Source organism: Cupressus sempervirens, chromosome 10 (assembly GCF_028749045.1).
Source record: "Cupressus sempervirens isolate cs-2001-9-10 chromosome 10, ASM2874904v1, whole genome shotgun sequence".
In the NCBI taxonomy this organism is placed as follows: domain Eukaryota; kingdom Viridiplantae; phylum Streptophyta; class Pinopsida; order Cupressales; family Cupressaceae; genus Cupressus; species Cupressus sempervirens.
Window position 1 is genome coordinate 542,420,933 of NC_143127.1, and position 13,479 is coordinate 542,434,411.

Below are 13,479 nucleotides of genomic sequence, written 5' to 3' on the forward strand. Positions count from 1 at the left end.
AAAGTTAATAACACAAAAAAAGGATGCACATCAGTGTACCTACCTGGGTCTGTTGATGTGCACCCTTTTTTCTTCTGAAAACATATTAAAGCCCTAAAACCTTTATAAGAAAAAAAAAACACCTAATTAAGGTGCACATCAATGCACCTAACCAGGTGCCCTAATGCACACCTTAAAACTTTAAACACTAACCACCTAAGTAAATAACATGGGTTGCACATCAGTGCACCCCATGAGGTGCACTAAGGTGCAAGACATAATAAAATATGCAAACAAAAAATGGCACCTCAGTCACACCTATCAGGTATGACTATTGCACTCATTTTTTTGCAATTTAGGGTTAAATAGGGTTCTAAGGTGTTTTCAAGCAATCCAATTTTAGGGACTTCATTGTGTCATTATTAGGGTGTCATTAATTCATTTTTCCATCAATTTCAAACTAATGGACATAATTTTTTTTCAGATATTATGGCATCTTACTCATCTTCCCTTGGCAAGAAAATGGCACTGAAATGAGTAGTATTTAAGTTCCAAGCCATTCCAACAAAATCACACTTTCAAGATGACAACTCAAAATTTTGAGATACAAATTTGGGACATACAAATTTGGGAAAATTTTTGAAGATATGCAATAAACCCACTAAGAGGTCCCAAATGATCTCTACACTTATCTGATCAGTGCATGTCAATGCAGCATCACACCTAGTATAGGTGCAATCTTTAGAACATATTATGACACTTGCAAAATATTTTATCCCTGAGGAGAGGGTTGTAAAAATCATAATAGGAGAGATCATTCTAGATCTCCAACCCAAGAACATTGACAAAGCATTCCATCTCCCAAGGGCAAACCAATTCATCAGGCTAACCTATGAGCAAGCAGAGAGGTGGTACCAGGAACACATTGAAGAGGCTTCTGAGATCATTCAATCATCATAACTCATAGAGAAGACTCCTATGGAAAATAAAACTAGAAAAGTGGACATGACTAGAGGATACATGAAGGATGACATTAGGTACTCAATCATACTTGAGTAGAGTAATGGATTAGCCAGCACTCAGACACCTAAACATTTTCATGGTGCACTTTATTGAGATGGTAAAGAAAGCTGGGATGCCACTAGATTTGGCTTCTACTCTCAGCCAAAATGTGTGTGAGCAATTGGTGGTGGAAAAAAATAATAGAAAATTCTACATGACATCATACTTGCTGTACTTTTTAGTTGCAAGGGCTACAGATTATCCAAGGCTATACAAGAGGGGTACCATGCAAGATGTGAATGCATGGCCATATATTGTGTACCCTCAGTTGGTAAAGAAGAGGCTTTTAGAGAAAAGAAAAGAGTACAAAATTGTAAATGATGCCTTCATATTTGCCATAATCCAATTTATAGAAGGAGATTATAGAAAGAGAATGGTAGATGATGTAGTTGCACAAATAGAATTGGTTGGGGCTTATTACATCTAGTTCCATACATTTACATAGTTGAGGGTAGCTGGTACAACTATTAACTCTAAGAAGTTCCCTAGATATCCCATTGATAGACTCGTCCCCCTAGAGATCTTCCAAGCACTCTTGTCTGCATATGACAACGTTTAAAAGCAACATAAGATATGTTTGACATGGCCTATGACTATAGGACCTTTTCAGGTGGATCAGAGACAAGACATTTCATCATTTGAGTTTGAATGGGATCAATATCCCTTAGAAGAGTATAATTCTCCTTGGCCATATTTTGATAATATTGGGAGGGTGCAATACTTAGCAGGCAAAGCATTCCAACATGAAGAAGCTATTGAAGATCATTGGACGAATGCAACAAATGACTATGATGTCAATATCAGGGACCATTGTAGGATGACTTTTTATTTGCTAGAAAATGCCTTGAAGATAAATATTCCATTAAAGATACTACAATAATACTTAGAGGAGTTACTTGATCCTTTGTTCAATAGGGGCAAGATCTATGAATGACCTATTATGAATGTCAAGGTTGACAAAGAAGAAAACTTAGATATTAACCATAGGGTGAGGCACATCATCAAAATGATGTAGGATTGGATCAAGAAACTATTCAAAATTGATCCAATTCCTAAAACAATAATCTTCCATGCACAAGCCTGTCCAACCAAAGGTGGTGGGAAAAAGGTCACCATCCCTACATTTATAGCTCAATCACCCGTAAGAGTAGAGATGGTGCACCAACTTGATAGGCTAGTTGATTATTATAGAGCTCAAAAGGGTAAAGGTAAGGGTAAGAGGAAGAGGAATTCTCCTCAAAAAGCCAAACTTAAAGAGGGAGAAATATTGGCACCTCCACAGTAAGGAGAGGAAAACATACAAGGTTTGGAGAATGTAGAGGCCTCATAAGCCCTAGAGGATCCCCTAGTGATGCCAACTACATCAAGCCAAGAAGAAATAGAAATTGAGGTACAAGAGGTGTCCCTACCTCAACAAATAGAGCAAGCCTCCCCCTCCATGCCTAAAAGAAGGAAGATTAAGATTTTGGTGAAGAGGAGAGAAAAGGTGATCAAGAAAGTAATCCCTTTCCCATTAATCCCTAAACCTATTCAAAAAGTGGCACTAGAAGGAGGTCCCATTAACATTTGGATTAGAAAAAAATTTCCAAAACTTCAAAATTCTACACTTTTTACAAGTTCTAATTTTTTTTTGACTCTAAGATTTGGACATGCGCTAGTGTGCTAGGTGCACTACTGTGCCTAAGGTGTGGCTCATTTTGTGAGAAAGTGTACTTTTGCAGAGGTGCATTTTTTTCCAAAATTGATGCAAACTGGAAGAACCTGATCCAAAATCCCCATTTTAATGAGCACTAAGATCTTCACCAAGTGCACATGATTTCCTCGAGCTTAGCCATTTTTGTAAACCTCACAGTGACAAAGGAATTCCTCAAATTCTACAACTTCCATTTAACCTTTCACCATCTTCTTCAGCTCCACCTCCACAACAACCATCTAGTGGACCACCAAATATTCCAATAGTTCCACCTCCATAACAACAACCCCTAGGTCCACCAAATCCTCTAATGGCCTTTTTTGCAAATGTTGTAGACTTACCAATCAACTTGGAAGGTGTACTTAATGATCTTCTAAAAAATATTGAGAAGTTTTTCCCAAGGTTCATCTATGGAGAGACACAAACTACTAAAGATCATGTCAAGGAATTCAAGAAAATTGCTAACGAGAATGTGGTTCTTCACTTATTCTCTTACTTTTTGGGGGAAGGTTTTTTTAATTATTATGTTAATCTACCACCTAGATGTATTGGAGATTGGGATACCTTCAAAAAATTGTTCTTGAAACAATTCAAAACTTTCATCAATCCAATTGTGATACATCAACAATTCATATCAATCAAAAAGGATCCAATTGAGATAGTTTTGTACTTCAACCATTGCTTTCATATGGCATATAACAAGTTGGAAATGTCATACACTATACTAGTTGAAGTTGTGATTTAGATTTATCTGAATGCTATGGAACATCTCACTACTATTTTATTGAGAAGAATTCTAGTAGTGGATATTGACACATTGGATAAAGTCATCATAGAAGTGATTACCTTCACAAAATAAGCTGATCCTAATGGAGGACGATTGATGCTTCTAGCTCAAGCTATTACCACAATGGCAACATATCTTGTCAGAGCACCTATGATTCCTAGCCAGTTCATACCTATGAATCTAGTTCCATTACAGCAAGCACTCACTTCACAAAATCCATATTTATCATATCTAGGGTATGAACCTCCTAAAACTACTTTCTTCGAACAAAATGCAATAGTTTCAACTAAGGCAGATAATAGTTTTGCCTTTGAGTTTGATCAAATAAAAAAGACCATGTCACAAATGAATAATGAGTTGACTCACTTAAGATTGTTACAAGGATAGAATAACAACTTTCAAAGAAACAACACTGGTCCTTACAACAACAATAATTACAATAGGAATTTTAGTAGAAACAATAATGCAAGGAATAATGTTGGGGGAAAAACTTCAATCCTCCTAATCATAACAATGGTTTCCAAAGACAAAACCAATAGTGGAACACTCATCTGAATAATGGAAGCATTGATAAGTAGGAGATAATTTCCATAGTAAGTCAAATGGTGATATTGCTATCAAGATTTAATTGTGTGATTTGAGTCAAACTCATTAACCCATGTTTCATGAGTAGTGATTCAACATGAATCCATCTCTCATGAGAATAAATGGAACACTTAGCACTCATTGGATCTAGGTGATGCTCATAGTGGTGAAGCACCTGGACTTCCTGGGAGGTCACCCATCCTAGTACTACTCCAACCTGAGCACGCTTAACTACAGAGTTTCCTCCATAGTTAAACCCAAATCTTGCAATCCCATTTGCAAAACCTTCACCAAGTGTTGTGTCTTATGAACCATTCATTAGAAAGCCCCTTAAGCTCATCAGTTGATAAGTAAGAGATAATTTCCACAGTAAGTCAAATTGTGATATTGCTATCAGGATTTAACTGTGTGATTTTGAGTCAAACTCATTGACCCATGATTCATGAGTATTGATTCAACATGAATCCATATCTCATGAGAATAAATGTAACACTTAGCACTCAATAGATCTAGGTGATGCTCACAGGGGTGAAGCACTAGGACTTCCCGGGAGGTCACCCATCTCAATACTACTCCATCCTGAGCACACTTAACTACAGAATTTCTTTCATAGTTAAACCCAAAGCTTGCAACCCCATTTCCAAAACCTTCACCAAGTGTTGTGTCTTATGAACCATTCATTAGAAAGCCCCTTAAGCTCATCAGTTGATAAGTAGGAGATAATTTCCACATTAAGTCAAATTGTGATATTGCTATCAGGATTTAACTGTGTGATTTTGAGTCAAACTCATTGAACCATGTTTCATGAGTAGTGATTCAACATGAATACATCTCTCATGAGAATAAATGGAACACTTAGCACTCATTGGATCTAGGTGATGCTCATAGGGGTGAAGCACTGGGACTTCTTGGGAGGTCACCCATCCCAGTACTACTCCAGCCTGAGCGCGCTTAACCACAGAGTTTCATCCATAGTTAAACCCAAAGCTTGCAACCCCATTTGCAAAACCTTCACCAAGTGTTGTGCCTTATGAACCATTCATTAGAAATCCCCTTAAGGGCCCATTTGGTTGCAGGCATAGGAATTGAGTATTAGAATTGAAAATAAGAATGGGTATAGGAATGGAGAATGGGAATGGAAATTTTGTATTACTATCCTGTTTGGTTGGCCTGGAATTTGTTTGAGGATATGTTAATCCCTTGTTTGGTTATACAAAATCAGAATTGGAATGGGATTAAGTTTATATTTTTTTTCCCTGTAATTTTATTTGTTTTAGTTTTAATATTGTTTTCATTATTTTTTCAAAGAATGTATATTTATTTTTGTTTCATTCATTGAGAATTCAAATTATTTCAACTCACCAATATATATATATATATATATATATATATATATATATATATATATATATATATATATATATATATATATATATATATATATATATATATATATATATATATATAATCACAAATAAAATAGTATCCAAAGAATGTGTATTTATTTTTGTTTTATTCATTGAGCATTTAGATTATTTCAACTATTTTTTAAATAAATAGATAACATCATCCATATATATAAAATCACAAATAAAATAGTATCCACAATCATAATTAAGTTGAAAAAAACAAAAATGACATATCATTAATTTGTCTACCATCAGGTATACATAGTCATAATACACTTTACATCTCCAATTACATATCCAATATCTGTCTTTTAACCATATTTACAAATTTGGTCCCCAATCACCAATAACCAATACTGTGATTATAGCATTTAGAACACAAATAATACATCGTTGAAACATGAGTTCAACTTTTTCCATGGAAGCAATCTCCTTGACAGTAGTATCTTGAATGTTGCACAACTTGCAACCATTCCTTTCATCTTCTATATAGTTAGATGCAGTTGACGTAGATGGGTCATCCTTGACCCACTGAAAGAAATTGCAACCATTATCCCCTTGCATTTCAAATATACATAAGTGCTCACCACAAAAACTTTATACACAAAAATTACATATTAAAAAAATAATAACAACCTTTCGACTGTTTGGACAAGAAAAAAATTTACACCCAGGATTACGCTATGTGCGTGAGGTCCTCATTACTACAGTGCCAGTGCCACAATCACACAATGGAAAAGTATTCGAAGCCATGGGCCCTATATAAATAATTTAACAAATATAATGAGAGAAAATAAATAACAAACAAATTATAGAAAAAAAATTCCTACAGATCAATGTAAACATAACTCTAAAAAGTATGTTAAAAGCATGCAACAAGTAGATGTGATTTCACAATAAATTGCAAGCAATGTATATCGCAACAAAGACAATCTGAATTGTTGGGTACACCATATTATTTCATTCATAATCATAGTGAACAATTATACAATGAAATAACAATTAATAGCTAAATATAGCAATGTGTACAACAACATCATGATTTATTTTATACATACAACAATGCATATAGCAACATCATGATTTATTATGTACACACAGTAGTGCATACAATGACACATTACAATTAGCAGAATATAACTATTGCAAGTAATCCACAAAACATAATTCATTATAACTATAAATATTGTTCATATATTCTTGCTCAAGTAGAAAATAACCTCTATCTTGTAGCATGATTTGCACCAAACAGTAGTCCATACAGCAGTTCATACAATAGTACATAATTATAACTATAAATATTGTTCATATATTCTTGCTCAAATAGAAAAAAAATGTTTATTTAGCATATTTTGCGCCAAACAGTAGTCCATATAGCAATGCATACAATAGTACATACAACATTTATTCATTGGAAGTATAAATGATTATGTTGAAAAAATTGAAGGTAAATAAAATACATTCTTCATCCATTTCAAGAAAAATTGGAACCAAAAGAGTTGAAAATACTTTATATCCATCCGAGTGTGACAAAGATTGTATGTTCTGACATAGTCAAAAATAATAATAATAAGTTCATAAAGATTGTAATTTATCAAAAAACTCCTCCAAACTTATATCTAATGTATTCTTCCCTCTCCTCTATAGTCATCTCTAGGAATACCCAAGATTTTGTAGGTTCTAAAGAAAAGAAGTCATACACAACAATCAAAGTCCCCCTACTAACTCCAGGCATGGCCTTGAGGGTAGCAAATGCACTTGATATATCATGCTTGACTTCCCTCTTATCAACATTGACATTATGAGACTTACTCATGCCCCGATCAATATTCTGGATACTTTCACATATGATCTCCAAAGAGGAAGCCATGCTTGGCTTCTTCCTCTTTGACTTTCTTGCTGATGGTGGAGATGGATTTTGTCTAACAAATGTGGAATTGTTTGAATGATGGACTTCTTCCTCAAATTGAGGAGTATCATCCATTTGCATATCAAAAACCCCATCTTCGTCAAGATCAACAGCCTCTTCAAAGATATGTCCATATTGAACCTCTGGACCTATTGCTACTCCATTTCCATCAGCTATGTCGTTGCCAAAAATGGTTGCTAAGTCATTGAAATGGGTGAAGGGCTGCCTCTTGTAGACTCTTGCATTTTTGAAATCTTTTCTCTACATGATGGAAAAATTTAGGAATTAGATGACTTTCATTTCAATTGATAATTAGAATACTTTACTTAAATAAAAATATTGTGAGAAGATTACCTTCAGTAACTCTTCCCATACACTATCATTTGCATCCACACATTGAATACTCTCATTCCATGTGAAACCACTCATGTTTCGTAACTCTCTCATTATTCTATAACCTTGTTTCCATGTTTTGTACTTATTCTTAAAGTTATCCTTTCCAAGATTCATTTTCATTTCTTCATTGAACTTTCTTTGTATTGCAGTCCATGCTTCCTTTTTGAAGGCCCCTTCACCTTTTCTTCCTAACTGCATTTTCTCAAGGAGCAAATCTATCAATTTACGTTCCATCTCTTTTGACCACACCACTTTGGCATTTTTAGCTGAAGTAGCAACTGTACTCACATGTACCTCCTCATTCATGCTTGTTAAGAGATTGGTAAATGACATTTTCAGCTATCGATGGGTAGCTACAAAACTTGAAAAAAATTGTCAGCATGTCATGAAGATATCATAGTTGCATGAACAGCAATAACATTTATAGGAGCAGCAAAAACATATGGAATATGTTGATTTTTCTGAGTTACAAGGCATATCCATTTAACAAACAACAGTCACATCCATAGAAGCAAGACAATAAACAATAGATGGTTTTAATAAACATCAGTTCCATTACGAAAAAAGCTAGATTCTATGCTTGGACAATAGTATTTATTCATTAAAGAGTAGTTCACAAAGAGATAATGCATAAAAGTTGATGCTCTACACTACAAATCTCTACAAAAGCAAAAAAGCACAAATTTTCATCAGAAGATTGAAGGAGACTGTCTCTCTTATAAATATGGAAGGCTAATTCTGAAAATAATTCTCTTACAAGGATTAGCCCTACATAAATCCATTTTTGGAAAATATTCAAGCAAAAAGCTATGCTTTTTTTAATCTAAAAACACAAATAAAAGCCCTCTTGGAGCATTTTAGCAACTTATAACTCCTCTCAACTGTGAGAGGTGTTATAATCTCCTTATTTCTATCTATTTGCATGTTTTGGAGTTTGAAACTTGCTAACCGGTTATAAGACATGTAACCTATAATGTTAATACAAATTTAAATTGACTTGTTATAAGATATGTAACCTATAATGTTAATGCAGATTTCGTGATTAGGACCCTTTCTCTACCAGTTGATGCTCCCATTTCTCTATGATAGACACTTCTTAAAACTATTTTTTTGATCTTACAAAGATATGAACAAAAGGAAACAAACTCAACATAGATAACTATAAATCTATAACAAAGCTCTAAAACATAGCTATTGACTAAATGGAAAGACAAGAATTTAGCTTGTGATCAGGCCTGATATGAAAACTTTTGTATAGGTTGACCCAATTAAATTCTATTTGTCTGGACCTATTCCAATGTCTAGCTCCTGTATGTTTCTATTTTATCCATGCTAAAAGTGTATATCAGAAACAACATTGATTATAAAGTTGTAAGCATATAAATCAAGATTTGAAACAACATAAAACAATCAAGGAAAATAAGATTGAATGGCTAGTCAAATGTAAAGTACAACTTTAAAAATGCCCTCTTGGAACATTTCAATATATCCTTTCTTGACACATCTCCTGAAGGATGCATATAGCAGATAGTTTGGAATAGTGAAGTGTAAAATGATCCTTGAAAATACAAAGTACAATTCCTATTCACTAAAAAGTGCAAATAAATGTTCATATTTTGTGGTACAACTAAGTTTGAGAGTTGTAATCATCCCACATCCTTTGGGCTATTTCATCTTTGAATCTTCCCCAATCATCTCTATCTCATTGATTCATCCCATAAGTCTCAAGAATTGGCACATTTATCCCAACACGATCATCATCCTCTTCAACTTCCACTTCAAGTGGAAGACCATCCTCCATCATAATGAAGTTGTGTAGTATGCCACATGCCAAAACAATCTTTGTTTGGGTAGATATACTATAGGATGTTGCATGTTTCAGGATAGGAAAACATTGCTTGAAAATACCAAATGTCCGCTCTATCACATTCCTAAGAGAGGAGTGTTGGTGGTTGAATAACTCTTGAAGATTGCTGATCGGGTTTGCTCTGCAAAACTCTTTCAGGTGGTAAAGTGTACACCGATAAGGAGCGAGAAATCTTAGTACATTTGGGTACCCGGCATCAACTAAATAGAATTTTCCTACACAAATAGAATTAAAGTTATACTCAAAGTAGAGCATTAAAGTTTTGATTTAGTTTAATCAAAATATAATCATATTAAATATAAATTAATATACTAGGGGGAACCACAAGTGGATCTGCTCTAGATAGAGCTGAAGCAAGCACCCAACTATTTGCAATAGACCCTTCCCAACCAGCAAGAATGTATTGAAACTTGTGGTCAAATGAACATACACCCAAAAAATTTTGTGACAAATTACCCTTTCTATCACGATATTTTGCTTGCATGTCCACATCAATGGTAACTGGCATATGAGTTCCATCAATTGCACCAATACAATCCTATACAAATCAATATTACTATCAAATACAAATTATTATATGTAGTCTCTAGTAATGAAATACATGCCAATAGCATAGTTACCTTGAAATATGGATCAAAATGGTCCTTCCCAAAAATTTCTGTAGGAGTGGTTGCAACAGGGGGTAAAATATAATCATCATGAAGATCTATTATAGCCTTTAAGACCTTGTGGAAGTGTCAACTCGCTGTCTCTCCTGAGTGACCAAAGTTATGGCCAATCTTTCGATTCCTTATATTATGGACAAGGGTGTGGAGGAACATCACTAGATGTTCTTCCAGTGATATGTTTGTCATACCTTGAATGCTCCCTTTTTGTCTTAGAATTTTGGCCAAGTGAAAGAAGGCTACTCTACTCATACATATTTGGTCATGGCAATCTGTGTTAGTAGAATGGATAATGCACTTATAAAAAGGACATGGAGCTCTTCTTCGCTTATTCCTATCTCTTCTAGCCTCTCGGGAAGATGCCACTATTAGCACTGCAAGAATAGCAAGCAAAATAGCGAGTGTGCGCATAACCTTGATCTTCCTAACTATGGCTCCTTGGACTTCTATATCATCAATAAGATCCATTGAATGACCTATAATGGAAACACATCGATCTATTAGGTCACATGAATCATATTATTGTTAAGAGCTATATAAACAATATATAAACACCAATACTTAAAACTACTAAAATGTTGTCTAAAGGTACATAGACACATAGATGCATAGATCCATAGATATATATAACAAGTACAAAGAACATAACAAGTATCCTAGATTGCAATTCTATGAGGAGAATGTTGCCCATTTTCATAAAGAGTTGGGAATACAGTGAATGCCCCACTTCATATGCTTGCCTATGCTCCCAACAAGAAGTGGTATGTACCTAGATCTAGTTGAATGTTTCCTTGAATAAGATGACTGAGCTTTATTGAAAAAGGAAATGGGCTTAGTGTAATTAAGATTATTTAAGAGGTATTCTAGTCAATGATTCCTTCAAATAAGAAAAAGACAATTTGACTTATATATCATAGCAGAGCAGTGATTAATTATGAAGAATTACATCCTTTGCAAAGGCAAAGGAGATACTTTAAAGGTGTGTTTGATCCTCATTTGAGGTTATAAGAGGAAGGATAAATCACTTTGAAGGGGTATCTGGACTAGATTCAAAATAGAGACAAGAAAAAGAGGAGTATTCAAACATATTATAAAATGATATTCTCAAACCTAGCATTACATATATAAAAGATTGATGTTCTTGATGTAAACAATGAGCAATAGTAGCCCCACAAACTGTGCATAGGAAATACAAATAACCAACTAAGGCATAGCTAGTAGAAATGACAGAATCTAAAATAGAAGAATCGCAGTCAGCAAGATATAAGTCTAGTGAAAAGCATCAAGCAACACCAGAAGGCAAAAATAAAAATAGGAGACAGTGATTATCAAAGAAGAGAACAACAAGAAAAGTTAAGGACAATAATATAGCATTAGAAGCAATAATTAGGAAGTAAACATACAACACCATTACATTAATAATTAATATGATTCTATCCCTTAAACAAGGTGAATTAGGAGGGACCCAACTTTGCATAATAAAATGCTATAATGAAGAATAGAATTATGAAAGGAAGGGTTAATATGAAGTGATATGTCCTAACTAAAATGGTGACATGAACTAGCTTTGTTAATCCTCAATACTGCATCTTATTCCTTGTATGACATAAGAAGTTCTATTTACATCTTTTATTCTATTTTTGAACTTTATTTTGATTGATTTTTTCAATGATAGATGAAAAAAAATTTGGTTGTGACTTTTTCTTAGTATTGATAAACAAGGGCCAACAACAGGGCTTTCATGGTTAGAAACATTTTGACAAGCCAAATAATTAAGACCAAGTAAGAATTGAGACTTGGCTTAAGTTTGGTGAAAGGGGTTTTAGAAAATAAAAAATAAAAAAATATGATTAGGTCGTTTCTGCATAAAATTCCATTTATTATTATTTAAGGGTGTTTTTCAAGCTCAATTGTCTTTTCCTTTAATATTATTTTTTCGATAGATGAACATTACACTTACTCAAAAACTTCAATAAAATTATTAGTAATTTTGTTAGTTCTTATAAAGATCTATCAGTCATTTTTCACAATTCAAAAGTTCAGGGTCTCGATTCCATTGAGGTATGTATCAATGCATCTACCTCATGGGTGGTGTCATCTATTGATCTGCTCGCAACGAAGCTATCCAGTTGTTTAAATCATTTTAAAGATAAAATCTTATGTGTTTCTTGGAAATGATAAAACACGGATTGGAATTGTAGTAAGGATTAGATAATAATGAATGATTGCTGCAAGGATTGGAGAGGATGAAGCATTGAATGATTCCAAACAACCACATGCAAATGGTCTTAATAAGGTACAATTCATTCACCAACAGGTTTTAAATTTGCAGTCTCCTATGTATGAGTATAGCTTTTATTGGGTTTAATCTATTATTGTGAAGCTTTAAAAGCCCATGATATCCAATGCAAATACTCAATTTTGACTATAGTTCTAGAAAATTTAGATCTTGTTATCTTTAAGGGATACTAGATAGAAGGCAACAGGCATGAACAAGGCCTTCGAAAAAAGGCTTGGAATTGGATATTCAAGCCTAAAGTCTAGACATAGAAAGAAAAGAAAGTGTATTTTTGCCTACTAATGATTTTTTATTTATATATTGAAAAAAATAGGACTGTAAATGTAGGGCTTAGGTTTATATGAGAGGAAAATTCAAATGTTATCTAATGAACTGTGACGAAAAAAGTTCAAAGGTATTAATTAGAATAGCTCAAGTGAAAGTAAGGCATCACTAGCATTCTAAACTATCCAATCTATATAGTCTTAATAGAAGAAAAAGAGTTCATTTCTTAACAGGTTTTATCTTTCAATAAACATTAGTGCTCTCATAGCTTCTAGTGTTATTATTTGGATCTAGCTGAATATTGGGTGGGGAGTAGGGTTTGGAATTGTTGCTATGGCCATGGGAACAACAATCTATACTTTCTTAATAGGCACCCCTTTATATTGACATCAAAAACTAGGAGGAAGTCCCTTGATTTGAATAGCTCAGGTGATAGTTGCATCATTTAGAAAATGGAAGGAGAAGGAGTCTTTGCATATGAAGTTCAAGACAAAGAATTGGTCATTCAAGGGAGTAGGAAACTTGCTCATACAAATACATTCCTATAAGATTGCTAATTTTTCT

General features: G+C 33.9%; 1 pseudogene; it reads left to right on the plus strand.

Annotated features, from left to right (window-relative positions):
• Positions 1–12,573: 12,573 nt before the first annotated feature.
• LOC149535040 (protein NRT1/ PTR FAMILY 8.2-like) overlaps positions 12,574–13,479 on the plus strand; it is a 70,241-nt pseudogene continuing 69,335 nt past the window's right edge.